Genomic DNA, 18,175 nt, shown 5'->3' with positions numbered 1-18,175 from the left:
GAGACATCGGGAGGTGCTGACGAGCAGACCGGGACGGACGCATCTGGCCCAGCATGAGATCGTCACCGAACCAGGGAAGCGAGTATTGGACCAGGTGAGACCCCTCCCTCGTAAGATGTGGGACGTCGTAAAAAAGGAACTGGGGGATATGCTGGACTGGGGGGTAATCGAGGAGTCGCACAGCGGGTGGCGGAGCTCGATTGTGCTGGTTCCCAAGGCAGAGGGGGCCCTCCGATTTTGTATTGACTTCCGGAAGGTGAATGCGATCTCTCAGTTCGATGCATACCCGATGCCTCGCATCGATGAGCTGCTGGACCAGCTGGGGAAGGCCCGGTATCTCTCCACGATCGACTTAACAAAAGGCTACTGGCAGATCCCGCTGTCGCCAGCGGCCCGAGAAAAGACAGCCTTCTCGACCCCCTTCGGCCTTTACCAGTTCCGGACCATGCCGTTCGGCCTGCATGGGGCAGCCGTGACTTTCCAACGCCTCATGAACCGGGTCTTGAGAGAACACCAGCCCTACGCGGCCGCGTATATTGATGACATCATAGTATTCAGCGAGACGTGGGAGCAACATCTAGGACACGTGGCAGCAGTCCTGGAGGCCCTGAGACAAGCTGGCCTCACGGCCAATCCCAAGAAATGCCAGTTTGGGAAGAAGGAGGTGACGTATCTGGGGTACACGGTGGGTCGGGGGACGGTGAGGCCCCTGGTAGATAAAATTCAAGCAGTACGGGACTACCCTATCCCCACCACAAAAAGACAAGTAAGACAGTTTCTGGGGTTGGCAGGGTATTATCGCCGATTCGTGGCACACTTTGCATCGTTAGCCACCCCGCTAACGGACTTGACCCGCAAAGGGAAGCCTCAGAGAGTCCAATGGACAGAACAATGTCAGAGGGCTTTTCAGGCCCTAAAAGAGAGACTGACTCAGGCGCCGGTGCTCGCCCAACCTGACTTTGCAAAACCCTTTACCCTCCAAACTGACGCGTCGGAAACGGGGTTAGGGGCCGTATTAACGCAGGAGATAGGGGGGGCCGAGCACCCGATACTGTATCTAAGCCGGAAACTCTTCGACAGAGAGAAGGGATATGCCACTATCGAGAAAGAGGCACTAGCTATTAAGTGGGCGGTAGATGCTCTACGATACTTTCTTGCAGGGGCCTGCTTTACCCTGGTAACGGACCACGCTCCTCTGAAATGGCTCAATACCATGAAGGACACCAACCCAAGAATACTTCGGTGGTACCTGAGTCTGCAGCCATACAAGTTCAAAATCGTGCATCGACCGGGGAGTGCCCATCAGAACGCGGACTGCCTATCGAGAAGGTCGGAGGGAGCCGCAGGGGAGGGGGCGAGTATAAGCAATGAGCTGAGGGGGGAGTGGTGTGACGGGGCACGTGGGCCCCGCACTGGGAGCTTGCCGGGAGACGCCGAGCGAGATGACGGGGCACTCGCGCCCCGCACGGAGAATGCGCCGGGAGGCACCGAGCGGGGTGACGGGGCACTCGCGCCCCGCACGGAGAGCGCGCCGGGAGGCGCCGAGCAGCCACACGGGGGGGCGGAGAACACGGCCCAGCCCGCCGCGGGGGACTCCCGGAACGCGCCGGCAGCCGGCGCGGGGAGCGTCGGGAGGCAGCAGGCGCCGCCCAGCAGGGCCCTAGAGGGAGGGGCCGGGGAGGCGCAGGGGGATGACGTCACGGGGGAAGGGTGGCCGGGAGGCGTCGCTCGGGAAGTGACGCAGAGGGGGAAAGGAGCCGGCGGGGGATTTAAACTCGGGGCGGGCACGGCACAAGGGAGGACGGTGGACGGAGCAAGGGGAGGAGAAACGGAGGGAGAGGTGAGGCAGGAGAGGTCACGCGAAGTGGGCCGGGAGGCCTGGTGCAGTAGGAAGCGGCCCAGGGCAGGGTCGTGGAGCCCGTGAGCGGGTGTGTTTTGGGGCATTCCCCCATCCGCTAGGGAGGGACCGCGGGTCCCTGCCTCTAGGGCCCTGGGCCGGGGTTCGGAGAGGGGGCGGGCCCGAACCCCCCTACTCCGCCGGCAGGCCGATCCGGCTCGGGTGTAAACGCGATCTTGCGTAATAAAAAGGGCCACCGGCCTGGATGGCGGCTACCCAGGCTTAGCCTTCTGTGGTCAGATCAGCCGTTAGTGGACTCCGAGGAATGAACCAGTTTACAGTCCTCTTCTTCTCTGCCCAAGCTGAGGGTAAAATAAGGCAGCATCAGTGGCAGTGCCCTCAGCCAGCTCCAAAAGCAAATGGTGGGAGGACTTGGGTGGGATCAGGAACGATGCCTTATACACTTACTTAGGGACCTGGGTGTCCCTCTAATATAGAGCATTGTGTAATTCCACTGAATTTAATGGAGTTAGGCTATGTCTACACTACAAAGAAAAGTCGGGAAAAGATATACAAATTGTGGTTTGCAATTTGCATATTTTTTGCGCTTTTCTTTCAAAAGAGGCTTTTCCGAAAATTGGCGTGTCTAGATGACACCAAATTTCAGAACAAACTCCTCTTTCAACACATCCCTTCTTCCTCGTCAAACTAGGTTTACAGAGATGGTGAAAGAGCGTGTCCACTTTTCCGATTTTTTTTTTTTTTGAAAAGTGAATGCATTCTTTAGATACGGCATAGCTTTTCTGGGATACCTCTGATATCCCAGAAAATAGCTGCATTCTAGATGTAGCCTTACACTTGCGCTGGTATAAGTGGGATTGGTATTGGTGTCACTATGTCATGCTCATCAGCAAGCCTGAAAAAATCTCTTTTAACTCTCTCCAGAGAATGCCATTGGTTTTCTAGAAGTCTCCTGTTTATAAATAAAGCTTTTATTTCAAAACTTTCCATTGAAATATGTAAGTGGCAACAAAAAGGCAGCAACAAAGCAAAGGTTTGGTGAAGTATTTTATTGGTGTCAACCAGCACACCACATAAAAGAGCCAGACCAGTAAATTAGACCTAGACTAAGGGTGTGTCTAGACTACATGCCTCCTTCGACGGAGGCATGTAGATTAGCGAGATCGGAAGAGGGAAATGAAGCCGCAATTAAAATAATCGCGGCTTCATTTAAATTTAAATGGCTGCCCCGATCTGCCGATCAGCTGTTTGTCGGCAGATCGGGGGAGTCTGGACGCGATGCCCCGACAAAGAAGCCTTTCTTCATCGACACAGGTAAGCCTCGTGAAACCAGGTTTACCTGTGTCGATGAAGAAAGGCTTCTTTGTCGGGGCATCGCGTCCAGACTCCCCCGATCTGCCGACAAACAGCTGATCGGCAGATCGGGGCAGCCATTTAAATTTAAATGAAGCCGCGATTATTTTAATCGCGGCTTCATTTCCCTCTTCCGATCTGGCTAATCTACATGCCTCCGTCGAAGGAGGCATGTAGTCTAGACACACCCTAAGAAAAAAGTCAAAGAACAAAAATATTCTTGTAAAAACTATGGTTTTGATTAACTCTTTGTATTTGAAAGCATTGCCACAGTGTGACAAGAGAAATCCAAAGTTACTGCATGGACTGGGGTCTCAGGCTTATGGGCAGGCCAAGGTTGGAGCTAGTCCTTTAGACCTGCTCCCTACTCATGGTTGAAAGCATGCATACCATAGGAGGGCCTTTTCATGCTAGAGGTCAATTAGCAGCATTTCTAGTCCTCAAGCTACAATGCAGCAGAAATCACTCACCACCTCCAAAAATTACGTTAATGCTGAAATACAATGGAGCTGCAGCGACCTCTCTGAGTATTGGCAAGTATCCCTTCCAGCTTATATACAGATATATCAATATACAGTTATCCCATTGATCTTAATGGGATTGTGTGTATTAATCACTCAGGGCAATAAGAAAATACAGTAGTCCTGACAGTTTATGAGCCCCACATTTATGAATTTCCTTTTAATATGCAATGCTTTGTGCCCCCTGATGGAAAAGTTCACTCTTCTTTAGTACATCTAGGCCCTGATTCAGTAAAACACTTAAGTATGTACTTAAATCCTAGAATGTGCTTAAGTTCTACCCTGAATAAGTTTGCTTGCATGAACTGCACCCAAGATGTTAGTGGATTGTAATATGAATATTAGAATCTCCCTTACGTTTTAACTGTTCTAATTGGTCATGCCTGACCAATCTGATTAGCTTCTATGATGAGGTAACTGGCTCGGTGGACATGGGGAAGTCAGTGGATGTTATATACCTTGACTTTAGCAAGGCTTTTGATACGGTCTCCCACAATATTCTTGCCAGCAAGTTAAGGGATTGTGGATTGGATAAATAGACGGTAAGATGTATAGAAAGATGGCTAGAAGGCCGGGCCCAGCGGGTAGTGATCAATGGCTAGATGTCAGGATGGCGGTCGGTTTCTAGCGGAGTGCCCCAAGGTTCAGTTCTAGGACTAGTTTTGTTCAATATCTTTATTAATGATCTGGATGAGGGGATGGATTGCACCCTCAGCAAGTTTGCAGGTGACACTAAACTGGGGGGAGAGGTAGATACACTTAAGGGCAGAGATAGGGTACAGAATGACTTAGACAAATTGGAGGATTGGGCCACAAGAAATCTGATGAGGTTCAACAAGGACAAGTGTAGAGTCCTGCACTTGGGATGAAAGAATCCCAAGCATAGTTACAAGCTGGGGACCAACCGGTTAAGTAGTAGTTCTGCAGAAAAGGACCTGGGGGCTACAGTGGATGAGAAGCTAGATATGAGACAACAGTGTGCCCTTGTAGCCAAGAAGGCTAATGGCATTTTAGGTTGCATTAAGAGGAGCATTGCCAGCAGATCCAGAGATGTCATCATTCCCCTTTATTCAGCTTTGGTGAGGCCGCATCTGGAGTATTGTGTCCAGTTCTGGGCCCCCCACTGCAAAAAGGATGTGGACGCATTGGAGAGGGTCCAGCGGAGGGCAACCAAAATGATTAGGGGGCTGGAGCATATGACACATGAGGAGAGGCTGAGGGACTTGGGTCTGTTTAGTCTGCAGAAGCGAAGAGTGAGGGGGGATTTGATAGCAGCCTTCAACTTCCTGAAGGGAGGTTCCAAAGAGGATGGAGAGAGGCTGTTCTCAGTAGTGACAGATGGCAGAACAAGGAGCAATGGTCTCAAGTTGTGGTGGGAGAGGTCCAGGTTGGATATTAGGAAAAACTATTTTACTAGGAGGGTGGTGAAGCACTGGAATGGGTTACCTAGGGAAGTAGTGGAGTCTCCATCCCTAGAGGTGTTTAAGTCTCGGCTTGACAAAGCCCTGGCCGGGTTGATTTAGTTGGAATTGGTCCTGCCTAGAGCAGGGGGCTGGACTTGATGACCTTCTGAGGTCTCTTCCAGTTCTATGATTCTAATATACTCTTGAACATCTTATTTGAATGAGTTGCACTTAAGGAATGAATTTACATAACTGGACTGGACATTGTTGTTTATGGATGTTATATCATATCTCACATTTTACCAGAAAACTTTTAGAAATGTAGTTCATAAGACAGATTCTTTGGTACCAATCCTGCATATTCATGCGAGTAATTTATTCATGCAAGTTTATCATGAAAGTTTACCCACCCTGTTCAAGTTTACGGCTAAGCATACAAGTAAGGGTTAGAAGGATTGGAGCTTTATCTCCAAGTAAATTATTATTATCAAATAATTTACCCCCAAGTGCTCACCTGACAAGAGGAACAGAACATAATAGTTATATCGCTAATGCCATAATTTAATGCTGCGTAGCAATAATGAAATGACTAAAATAGTCAATACAATGAATATGGGCAGGATATATATAATATGCCTAGGTAACACCAGCTTTTAACCTCAACACAAAATTGAAAAATGTAATTAACTCAAAAAAATGTTGTTACGCTATTTGATCACCTCACTTTCCAGTAACTTTTCCTCTGTAACATTCCAAGGGCAGCCTATATTCTCTCTCATTCCTGAAGATAGAATAAAATACAAAATTGATGCTCAGAAGTCATAGGATGGTCATGGTCTATGAACACAGATAGACATGGGGAAAGACAAATACATAAATATATAGGATGGAAAAGTGAAGAACACCTCCAAAGAGCATACAAGTAAAAGATGGAGAAAACAGTCTTTCAATTTGCCAGTGTTCTAAATCATGTTGCTGTGTTCAGATACCATGGGTGCTAGGTGCATAACAGACATGTAGCTTAACAGATACATTCAATATTCCTACCGCTTCTGTGACATTTAACATAAACATGTTCTGTTGGAAAAGCAATTCTTTATAAAGTGCTATTATCGTGCAATTGATTCCACCAGTGTGTCACAAAATCTTTTTTGGATCAAATCCTCCTGGTCTTATTCTGTACAGATAATCCCATTGAAGTTATGAGTAAGGCTAATGGGAGCTGGCTCATTATGTTACTACGATTTGCATTTGATGCCATGGTCTTATTTCTAAATCTAGACTACAGACTAAATCTAGAGCTTTTGCTGTTAGTGTGTCATTTGGAATGTCTCCGTTCTTCTCTGACCATCTGTGACGGGACGCGCCGCCCCCGTCCCCCTGACGTCGGCCCGCCCCGCACTAAACCCGCGGTTGCCCTGACCCTCCTGGGCACCACCCGGGGAGCGGGGCCGAGTTGCAGGGCCTGCTCCGCCGCCGCGGCCCAGCTGACGGGCGGCACGGCGGGGGCTGGGCTGACGGCGGAGCAACGACGCATGGCGGGGGAGGAGCCTACCGACGCGGTGCCTGACGTCATCAGGGCCGGACGTCGGCGCGGTTTTTAAAAACAGGCCCGGGGGAGCAAGAGAGGGGGGACGGAAGGAGAACGGAGGAGGGCGGAGAGGAACGGGGCATGAGAGGACGAGACGGAGGAAAGAGCGAAGGAGGAAGAAGAGAGGGACACAACACAAAAGGGGGGGCGAGGGTAGCACGAGTCGGTGAGGGGGCCTCGGGGTAATTGAGAGGGGGTAGGAAGCAGCCCAGGGCAGGCGAGCCCGGCGGGCCGGGGTGCTTCGGACAAGCACCGCCCCAGCGGAGCCGGTGGCCACTCGCCTGTCCTTAGGGCCCTGGGCTGGGGTCCGGGAGAGAGGGTGGGCCCGGACTCCCCTACCCCGCCGCAGCGGAGGACCGGCACCCGGAGGCTTACCGGGGAACCTGAGACAACGGGGAGCAGGACTGGGCTCCCACGTTACACCATCGTACTTCTTCACTTGATCATTTGCTATTTCTAATACCATCAAATCACAAGGGGGCAGGTCCTGAGAGGTGCGCTTCAGAATGTATACATTCTGAGTTTCATGTATTCAGTCTTCTTTTTTGGGTGTGTCATGACAAGAGCAGGAGTGGTGAGTTTGGAGCATCATCGGCCAGCAGAATAGCTCCTAGGGACTGTGCTAGCCACAGCAACTGAAAGCAACTATTTTGTGCTGCACCAGGGGTTGTTTTGGCCCAGGCTCAGGATTGGAGAAGGCACAATTTAGGATTCAATTCCTAGTTTTAGAATGCAACAATCAATAATCAGAAATGTAATGTAGTTCAGAACAAGATGAGGCTATTGATGTTGAACTAGGTGAGACAGTATTCAAGTAACTGAAATGAGTCACACAGTCCTTCCTTTCCGGCAATGGTGTAAATGCCTTTGGAGAAAACAGAAATTTGCAGGCAGTATGCTAAAAAAAACCAAAATGTCTAATTATTCCATTCAGCCAAGTTGTGAGGGTTCAGGCCAGCATCAGACGGCAGTACATGATGATGGAGCAAGTTGACCTTCTCTGGCACAGACATGATTTCCTCAAGCAAATTAACCTTTTTCTCACCTATAGAGAGAACAACAAAAACAAAACAAAAAACCCCATAAATCAACTGGTAAATCTGTTATTTTAGAAAAGAGTAAATTCTTCCAATATACCCATACATCATTCATATAGACAGAAAAACAATTGCAAGCAAATCAGATTCCTTCTTTAATTGATTATGTTCACAAGTCTCTCTCAAGAAGAAAACTTGATCTGGTCTCAGTCAATATTCTGATGCCTGCTATTACTATCACATGCACCCTGTCCTCTTCCCCCCCGAATTTCTTTCCTACAAGTCACCCATCTTTTAATATATGGAAAATGCAAATCTTTGCAATTGCTTCTGCTCAGAATAAGACTTTCAGATATTGAGTTTTTAGGTTATCATAGCGAAAAGACCAGCTTAGATTTCGTAGGTGAAAAGCAAATAAAACATCTTAATGTTTGTGTTGTTGAGAGAGAGACAGGGAGGCTACGTCTAGACTGGTATGATTTTCCGCAAATGCTTTTAACGGAAAAGTTTTCCGTTAAAAGCATTTGCGGAAAAGAGCGTCTAGATTGGCACGGACGCTTTTCCGCAAAAGCACTTTATGCGGAAAAGCATCCGTGCCAATCTAGACGCGCTTTTCTGCAAAAAAAGCCCCGATCGCCATTTTCGCGATCGGGGCTTTTTTGCGCAAAACAAATCTGAGCTGTCTACAGTGGCCCTTTTGCGCAAAAGCTTTGCCCGAACAGGAGCAGCATAGTATTTCTGCAAGAAGCACTGATTTCAGACAGTAGGTAGTCAGTGTTCTTGCGGAAATTGAAGTGTCCAGTGTAGACAGCTGGCAAGTTTTTCCACAAAAGCAGCTGCTTATGCGGAAAAACTTGCCAGTCTAAACAAAGACTAGTCAGCACAATGCAATATGGCTTATCACGTCAAGAAACAAATCCACAGAAATGCCAAAGAACATTTGAATCTCTGTTTCCCAAGTAGCCAATCCTTTCCTGGGCTGGGAAGAGGAGCTAATGGAAGAAAGAAAGCAGCAGGTTACAATTTAAAAGCATCTTATAACCTCAATGGTCAATCTTGGCAGTGCTCCAATAGTTAGCATAGAGGTTTAACACAAGCAGGGCTAGAGAACAGAGTCTATTCCAAGTCTAAGATTGACTTGGAACTTGGCAGAATACAGCCACTAAGAAATGCAAAACAAAATGACAGTTTTGGGAAGGCTGTGAATTGACATGCCTGAAGCTGATGCAGCAACTCACTGGCTCAATTTAAAATACTAGATTAGGCCACAGTTTCAGACTTTTACTCCTGGATCCTAATCCCTGTCTAATTCACTACATATTTTCACACTATCTAGCTATTAATTTCCTGAGGGGAGGAATGTTACAACATTAAGTACCCAACCTGAGAGAAAATACCTTTCTATGACACCTGAGATCTTTTCAGACATTCTCTGACATAAAAAACTTAAAGGCTGAACAAAACCAGAACTACTTTCACTTCTTTCTTGTGGGAGTTTCCACTAAAGAAATTACTGCTTCTTTATGCAGACTGTAGCCTGTCATACCACCTACAGAATGCAGTGCTGGAATAACTTTCAGATTAATTGCGCTATTTCCCTCATGTATAACTTTGCAGTTCCACTGTATGCCTCGTAGCAGGGGCTGCTGCATCTTGGTAACTGTCACATATTATTGGAGAAAAAGGTTGAAGTCACATTCCTTTCTTATCATCTGAGATGATTTGAATGTAAAATAAAAGTTATATTCAAATGTACAACCTAATTAAGAGTGGTTTCTTTGCAAAATGTCTCACAGTCACAAACCTCAGTGCTTCAGATACAGTGGAAATGCATAGCTCTTGACTTCACACTTAACTAGCCTAGGCATCAGGAAATTGGCTTTGTGAAACCCTTTTTCATGCTGATCTTGGGTCCTGGAATATTCAGAGGGGCTTTTGCATCAAGACGCTTTCTAAGCCCTAAGAAATTCTTCTTGTAAAATTTTAAATAAAAAAAAACTCAAAATTGCACCCCATTAAGGAGGACTGCAACAGGATGGAGATAAACAATTAGTCATCAGACACCTCACAACTTGCTGGGCTGGCTACTTGATCTGCATGTTCAACAAGGGCTTAAAAAGGTCAACATGCAGCTGTGGAAACCCAGTGCTCCTTCTATCTCCATCCCCTCAGCTACCTCCCCATTCTCTCAATGCATCTGGTCTCGGGGAGTGCAATGTACCCTCCCCAATGTTCTGCTGGCTACTCCCTGATCCTCTCTTCATAAACTGCCTCTTATAGACAGGGGAGCAGATTGGCACTCAAAGGCATTAACTTGAAGTCTTCACTGCTCTGCTGCTCCTAGCAGTCCAAACGGAGCCTGATTCACCAGTCCATTCCTCCAGTTCTCACTGCTGGAATGCCAGCAAGTGTACCGATTATTCAAGCCAACTGTTGTCAATAAGAAAAAAAAAACCACTTGTGTCTTTGATAATTTAGTAATGACCAGATTGCATGCATGCAGCATGAAGATTGTCCATAATTGTAAAATGGCAACAAAATAGCAAAAAATATGTCATTATAATACTACTTATTGAAAGCCAGTAAACTGGGTGTATCATCAGCCATTTATAAAGGAGCTCCAGAATTTCATGATACAGTTGTGATAAGTCAAGTTTTTACTCTGAAGAATCAGACTGTCAGGCTGTTATTGCTTCTAAAGTCTCTTGCATTTCTTCCAGATAGTCTGATAAAAACAATTATCTATGCATATCTCCTGTTTGTTGCTACTGCACTTGACGCCTACATGGGCAGTTTGCAACGTTTTAAGCTGCAGTCACTTTTTCTCTTTCTTCCCCTATTTTTGTGGCTTTTTTTTTAAAGACTGTCTGTTAAATAATATTGTGCTCAGAATAAAAGCCAAACTGCAGAAGCCAAATCTCTCTATTGGCATTTGGAAAGCTGTTCTATCTCTAGAGGGTTGTGATATTCCCATACTGGCGGTCCTTGCACTGCACACCTGACTCCACTTATGTTCCCATTGATCCTTTTCTGGTTGATATTAATGCTCCTCATTAACCCAATGGGATTTTGCCTGAGTCAGGAGTGCAGAACTAAGTCTGCAAAGAAAAGTGTATTCAAAATGATCAGCACTGCTTTTTCTCTCTTCACTGTCAGCAGCCCCTTTCTTCTTTAACTGATAATCACTGAGATATCTAAAATTCTTCTTAGTATCTTAATTGCATTGACTTCTCATCTCACTTTGGGTTAGTTGCATGTGTTAAGATACAGATGGGTAAATTCAGGGGGGTGCCCCAATCCTACTGGCCCTAATATTTTACAAAGTGCTGAGCCCCAAGATTTTCAGTGGGAACTCATATTCCAAAACTTTGGTGCATGTACCTTTTGAAAATCAGCCCCATTTAATGAATCTCATGCTGACACACAAACACTGAGGCCCCGAAAATCACTGGATTTCTTTGAAAATCTTGGCCATTAAGTTTATTTCATACAATGTACATGGTGGCACTGGAACAGGTTCCAACACAAATACCTTTCAAGGTCTATTTGACTGTAAGCTCATTGGGCAGTGGGACCTCTTTTTGTCTGCATTTGTACAGCACCTAGCATAACAGGTGCAGTCAGTGTTTGCATCAGTACAAATAATGAACAAACTAATTATAATAATAGAGGTTACCTTCTATACTCTAAAACCTTATGAAGAAGCTTGCCATCCCTTTGGGGCAATTAGGACCTTTAGGAAATATACATACTTAAATTGGGAAATTTTTAATACCAGTCAAATGAAAATTGCAGATACAATCATATTTATTTCCTTAAATTTATAATGACTAATTATGATTTACTGGGAATGAAAATAACTTTACTTTCTATGATCTGCTCAGTCTTTTCATAAAACTTGCCCTCAAAGCTTGTTTTCATTTACTATTTAATCTTTTTTCCAATTATAGCTTTTGTGCTATTGTTTAGAGGACCTTATACACAGAGATATATAGAGTGCCTCTCCAATCTTCTCTCAGACTCTGCTTTGAATTGCCTGTTCTTATCTTCTAATTAAAATGACACATGGTGGTCGGAATTGGAAATCCTACTGAATTAAATGACACAAGGTGGTCTGGATTGAAATCGCACAAGAGTGCAGCCAAAACTGGGAATATTTTAACAGTGTCAAGTTACTGATTTCAGATCTCAGCATACTCTGGCTAAGCTGGCTAATGACCAGAAGACACACAGCCAATAGCCATTGGTGAGAGTGCTAATTCCTCCAGTGAAGAAAATACTAATATGTCATGTCACACTTTTAGCCAGCAGTTTGGCAAAGATCTCATATGATTTTTAAAAATATAAACCCATTCAACTAAATCATCATAAAAGCACTGAAAGGGAAAGGATGTTTTGTGCTAAAAAGCTTTAATGCACAATATTATTGATCGTAACTAAGATCTTATCAAATAAAGAAAAGACACACAGTTCTGTTTCTGTACTTCTTGAAGGGCACTGGAGGAAACAAATTATTCAGTCCCAACTACAACATGAACATTGACTGTGACTGGAGCTGGAATGAACATTTGCAATTAGATAGTATTTTAAAAGTGAAAACTGTTTTCAAATGAAGCAAAAACTGAACAAAGTTCATCTGGGTTGATTTTTCCTCAAAATGTTTATTAAACAAAAAACAAAAGTTGTTCCGGCTTTTGGTTCTTTGGTTTTGACTTTTGTCTTTCAGGGCACATCTACACAGCAAGGCTAAATTAGAAATAAGCTATGCAAATTGAGCTATGCTAATTGTGTAGCTTAAGTTGAAATAGCTTATTTCGACTTTTGGCACTGTCTACACAACAGTTATCTTGAAATAGAGCACTTTTCCCCTGACTTCCCTTACTCTTCATGAAATGAGGTTTACAGAAATTAAAGAAGCCTGTTATTTCAAATTTATTTTGAAAAAATGGGCTTGCTGTGTAGATGCACACTATGTTATTTCAGAATAACCGATGTTATTCCAAAATAACACTGCTGGGTAGACTAGCCTCAGGGTATGCCTACACTTACTGGAGCCAGGTCTCCAACCTAACCCTCTTTGCATCTATACTGCAATTGTGCTAACCCAGAGCTCAGATCCAGGGTTCCAGAATCGTACACGGTTGGAGGGTCCAAGCGCAAGTTAGGCTATGACACAGGATGTGAGCTCTATTGCTTTGCAGTGTAGATGCAGCCTCACTTGACTTGGGTTCTGGGGGTATGTCTACACTACCACCCTAGTTCGAACTAGGGTGGTTAATGTAGGCAACCGAATTTGCAAATGAAGCCCGGGATTTAAATATCCCGGGCTTCATTTGCATCTTGCCGGGCGCCGCCATTTTTAAAGCCCGGGTAGTTCGGACTACGTGCCCGCGGCTACACGCGGCACGGAATAGGTAGTTTGGATTAGGCTCTCTAATCCGAACTACCATTACACTACCGTTCTTTGAAATGGGACGAGGAGTAACGTTAATTCGGATTAGAGAGCCTAATCCAAACTACCTACTCTGTGCCGCGTGTAGCCGCGGGCACGTAGTCCGAACTACCCGGGCTTTAAAAATGGCGGCACCTGGCAAGATGCAAATGAAGCCCGGGATATTTAAATCCCAGGATTCATTTGCAACTTCGGTTGCCTACATTAACCACCCTAGTTCGAACTAGGGTGGTAGTGTAGACATACCCTGGGAGTCAGTCAGATGTATCCCACAATTCCACAGGACAGCTTTCTTAGAGTTCTGTATCTCAACAATCTGCAAACCACTCTACTGAAAAGGGAAGCCATCCCACCCCTGCAAATAGCAGCAGGTCACTGTTAACCCATTAACTTTTGATGAGTTATCTGGGTGCACACTATCAAGGAGTGAACTGATCAAGCTTTTTGCAAGAGAGGTGCTTGCTAATCAGAGGAGCTCAGCCAGTTTTCAGTGAATCTCTGCTACAAGGCCAGTAAAAAAAGCACACCAGGAATGACCTCGCATACCAGCAGACAGCTAAAAAGCTGACAGCTCTGCAGATTTCTTGGCAAGTGATCAAAATGTAGGAAGTGTATTAAGAGGCTGAAGAGGCAATACCAGAAAACCAGGGACTAAACTGTGCCTTGGGCAACTTGCCAATGACACACCCATTTTATGATGACTTTGACTGGGTCCTGGGCTCGGTGACCAGCGCAGAGTTAGTTGAACTTCATGATGACCCATGAGCTAGGATGGTGCCCTACTAGCCCTGAACCCAGCATGGGGACTGATGGGAGCCAGTAGCAGGCCCTCAGTCAGGAGCATGAAGCAATGAAACTAATCCCAGAGGAAGTTGTTGATCAGGATCAACAGCAAATTCTTGGTGTCTGCTCAGAAGACATGTCTGATTTCAGCCCCCTGTCTGAAGAACAACTCACTGCTTACAGAGAACCTGGTGGGGACAGAAGCTGCCCTGGAACCCAGTAAATGTATTATTACAGTAATAGGAAGGATTTCCGCTGTAAGAAACCATGCAAAAATTGTAAGCCCCAGCTACTGGTGTCTGGCCAGTATTGATGGATTGTATCACAAGAGAGCTGGGTGTCCCTCCCCTCCCCCCTTCCTACCCGATGAAGTGGAGTTCAAAATGGCAACTTGGAACTTCAAATGTTCATAAACAGTTGTAACAGGTTATTTTCATTGTTTGGAAATTTGCAATTCTGTAATCACACCTACTGGATCTGTGTCACTACCTGTAAATAGTTAATAATCACTGCCTGAGTGTGTGTGTTTGGGAAACAGTCTTCTTTTTCTAAATCCAGTCTATGTCAGTTAGAGGCAAATCCATGCTGAGGTGGAGTACAGCTGCAGTTTTCAGTGTGTTTGCGTTCAGCAATGTTGGAAAGTCACGTCTGAGCTAAGCCGGTATCATGTTAATTCCCTTCTGGATTCTGACGTAGTTCTGAATGCTGATTGGTGCAAACTTTTCCTGAAACAGGAACTCCAGATAGTCAGTTACATTGCAGAGAAAGTTGTATTTTCTAGGCCCTCATGGATTAGTCCACTCCACTCAGAAATGTGCTCACTACACTTGAATCTCTTTAATATGGCAATCCTGAGAAATAGATTATGCTGGATTGAAGATTTTCCTGGGCCAGGAAACACACTGCGAGGTCTGGGAATGAGGGGGTGGGCTTGGGGTGCTTATCTGCTGCCTCGCTTCCTGGGGCGTACGTGGCTCCCTGCTCCTCCCAGGCACCGCCTCCTGCTGTTATGGGAGCGATGAGGAAAAGCCTCAAGGGAAGTGGCTTTTCATGTTGCCGTTCTTCCAGCTGGAGGAGAGGGGGAGTGGAAGCACACAGAGTCACTTACTCCTCCATACCATGGGTATTCCTGGATTGGGAATACACAGAATATAGACGTTTATATGTATTTGAATATTCAGCTGCATACAGTGTAGGTTTCCCTTCAGGATCTTGGGGTATGTCTACACTACAGAGTTTTTTTCGGAAAAAACCTCAATTTTTCAAAAAAAAACCCTTCAATTACGTCCACACTGAAATTATGTTCTTCTGAAAGAAAATCGAAAGAATGAGGGGGAGGGGTTCTGACACTGATGAGCCTCATTCTATGAGGAAGAAAACAGGGAAGAGGGAGTTCTTTCTAAAGAAGAGGAAAGAGGAAAAAGCACAGGTGCCCTGGTGGCTGCTCCATCCATACTAATCACAGCCGATATGTGAGATAGCATCCACACTGAATGTACACTATCTTTCAAAAAAGCAGATTGCTTTTTCGATGCGCTTTTGCAGTATGGATGCCCTCTTCCAAAAGTTTTTCTGGAAGATCTCTTCTTGTTCCTTGTTCCAAAATAAAAAGTGTAGTCTATTGTCGCTGCAGGGGAGGTGAGGGGGAGAGGGAAGGTGGAAGAGAGGGCAGGGGAAGGGAGGGGTATGGGAGGAAAGGCAAAGAGGGGCAACATGTGGGCATCTTGTAGGGAGGCCCAGTGGGGAATGTCACTGAGGTCCTTGTGCAAAACTCTCCCTCAGGGCCTCACAGATACACCCAGCCCCCTGATAGCCCTGCTAGATACCAGCCATGCATGGCTGCTCAAAGGCTATGCCAATCCGTTTGACCTCTGCCACCTACCCTGGCAGGATTGTCCCCCCCTTGCTTTCACAAATATTGTGAAGGACACAACACACTGCCGCCACCTGGGGGATGTTCTGCTCACCAAGATCCAACAGGGTGAGGAGACAACGGAACCTCCCCTTGAGACTTCCGAAGGCACACACCCTCAACGATACGGGCCCTGCTGAGCCTGGCATTGAAGCATCCCTTGCTTTGGTCCAGGTGTCCAGTGTAGGGATTCATTAGCCAGGGAGCAGAGAGTAGGCTGCATCCCCAACAATATAGATCGGCATATCCACATCCCCAACCCTGATGGTGCAGTCAGGGAAAAAGATGCCAGTGTGCAGCTTTTGAAAGAGGCTGGAATTTCACTTGTGTCTTGTGCCTTCCCCGACCACACGATGTAGAAGTCTGTGAACTGGCTGCGGTGGTCAGTGAGGGCCTGCAGGAAAAGTACCACTTCTGGTTATTATATTCAGATGCCTGGTGATCAGGAACCCAGATGGGGATGTGGGTGCCATCAGTAGCCTCACCTCCCCCTGCAGTTGGGGAAGCCCATGGTGGCAAAGCCAGAGATGATGGGGTCCACGTCACCCAGGTTGATGACTCTGCACTGCAAGACACTGTTGATGGCCCTCACCACCTGTAGAAGAAGACAAACAAGCAGAGAATCACAGGGTTGCTAGGAACCTCAGGAGGCCTCTGAGCCCAACCTCTCGCCTTTCCCACACACACACCAGGAGGAACCCCAACTTGCCTCATCCCTCCTAATGGCTTTGTGAAGGCGGGACTGAAAAACTTCCCAGGCAGGGGGCTTTCACCCCCTCTCCTTCCATCTCTAGGGAACCCCATTCCAGCAGTTCACCACACTCCTTGGACAATAGCATCAGAGCACCATACCTGCAAGAGCATGGCCCAATTACTCGATATCCCCATGCCAAACTGATTTCCAATGGATCGGTAGCTGTCCAGCATGGCGAGCTTCCAGAGGACGATGGCTACCCCCTTCTGGAGGGAGATGGCAGGTGTCATATGGGTGTCCAATAACTGGAGGGCAGGGGCGAGATATTCACATAGGTGCAGAAAGGTGTCCTTCCACATACGGAAATTCTGGAGTAACTTCTGGTTGTCCCACCACTCAAGGATGATCCGGTCCCACCAGTCGGAGCTGGTGTCCAGTCTCCAGAAGTGGCAGTGCATGTTGTGCAGGGAAGGATGGCTGGAGTCGAGCTACATGAGCAACACTCAGAGAGAGGTGAGGAATTGTCCCATAAGGAGCAGCGGGGTCCTGTTCCTGCAGGGACATGAAGGCAACCCACAGAAACTGCAGCAAGAGGTGCAAGAAGACATATAAGAGCCGTCGACTGCTCAGAGGCAGGAGTGCTGGGGTGTCCACAAGGGCAACCACAGCAGGCAAAGAAAAGGCTTTGCTGTCCCTCAAGGAGTTAGGCAAAGGAGACGAGCTTGAGACACCACTGTACAGCGGGTCCCTTTAAGCTCAAGCCTCAGACAGCCTCAGGCAGCAGCTCCAGGAAGTGACTGCTGTCCTGATGCCCTACCTGAAGAGCTTCCGGGTGGCCTTATGTGCGATTCAGTGTCCAGTAAGTGTGCACGCTCTATTTTGAAATAGCAAATGCCCATCAAAATAGCACTGAGCTGTGTAGACACACTATTTTGGAGTATTTCCTCCAAAATAGCTTATTCCAAAATGAGTGTGCAGTGTAGGCATGCCCTGTGAGTCCACATTGTGAAAACATAAAGTATCTGTTTTCTGCTGCTTGGTACAGTCAGCTCCTGCAGTGGTAACTGCACTTTGTGGATGAGGTATTGAATCCAGCAACCCCCCGCGCTGTCACAGGTTCTTTCAGGGGGCAAGGGTTCACGCCTGGCTTCACAAAGTTTGTGAAAAGTACAGCAAGCCACAACAATGTGGACATAATTGGTGACACTATGATCTAGATGAGATTGTAGACACATCTGCCAAAAGGGGATTCAACAAACATGGTACACCTGCCAAGAGTGTAAAATTAAGCCTTTTTTGCCATGACCTCTGAAATCAGGGTACAGTTTCATAAGCTAAGGGTGTGTCTAGACTACCTAGTTTTGTCGACAAAAGTGGACTTTTGTCGACAAAACAATACCAGCGTCTACACTACCGCGGAGTTCTGTCGACATAACGTCGACAGAACTCCGCGGTTTTGTCGACGCTGGTATACCTCATTTTACGAGGCAAAACACCTTCTGTCGACAGAGTTCTGTCGACAGAAGGTGTTATTGCCTGTAACACTGCGTCCAGACTACGGAGTTCTGTCG

The 18,175-nt window shown here is 46.5% G+C and overlaps 1 long non-coding RNA gene across 2 annotated transcripts; it reads right to left on the bottom strand.

Moving 5' to 3' along the window:
• Positions 1-3,350: 3,350 nt before the first annotated feature.
• LOC102452502 (uncharacterized) lies at positions 3,351-18,050 on the bottom strand. Of its 2 annotated transcripts, XR_332563.4 has the most exons (5): positions 16,763-18,050; positions 16,396-16,505; positions 15,966-16,304; positions 14,488-15,127; positions 3,351-7,771 (listed from the first exon to the last, which is right to left on the bottom strand). It is a non-coding gene; the product is annotated as an uncharacterized LOC102452502 (long non-coding RNA). The 2 variants fall into 2 exon arrangements; XR_012906864.1 differs by lacking the exon at positions 3,351-7,771 and having other exon boundaries at positions 13,469-15,127.
• Positions 18,051-18,175: the final 125 nt, after the last annotated feature.

Source organism: Pelodiscus sinensis, chromosome 13 (assembly GCF_049634645.1).
Source record: "Pelodiscus sinensis isolate JC-2024 chromosome 13, ASM4963464v1, whole genome shotgun sequence".
Classification (NCBI taxonomy): Eukaryota; Metazoa; Chordata; order Testudines; family Trionychidae; genus Pelodiscus; species Pelodiscus sinensis.
Note: the sequence above shows the minus strand (reverse complement) of the source record. Positions and strands in the feature narration are given on the sequence as shown.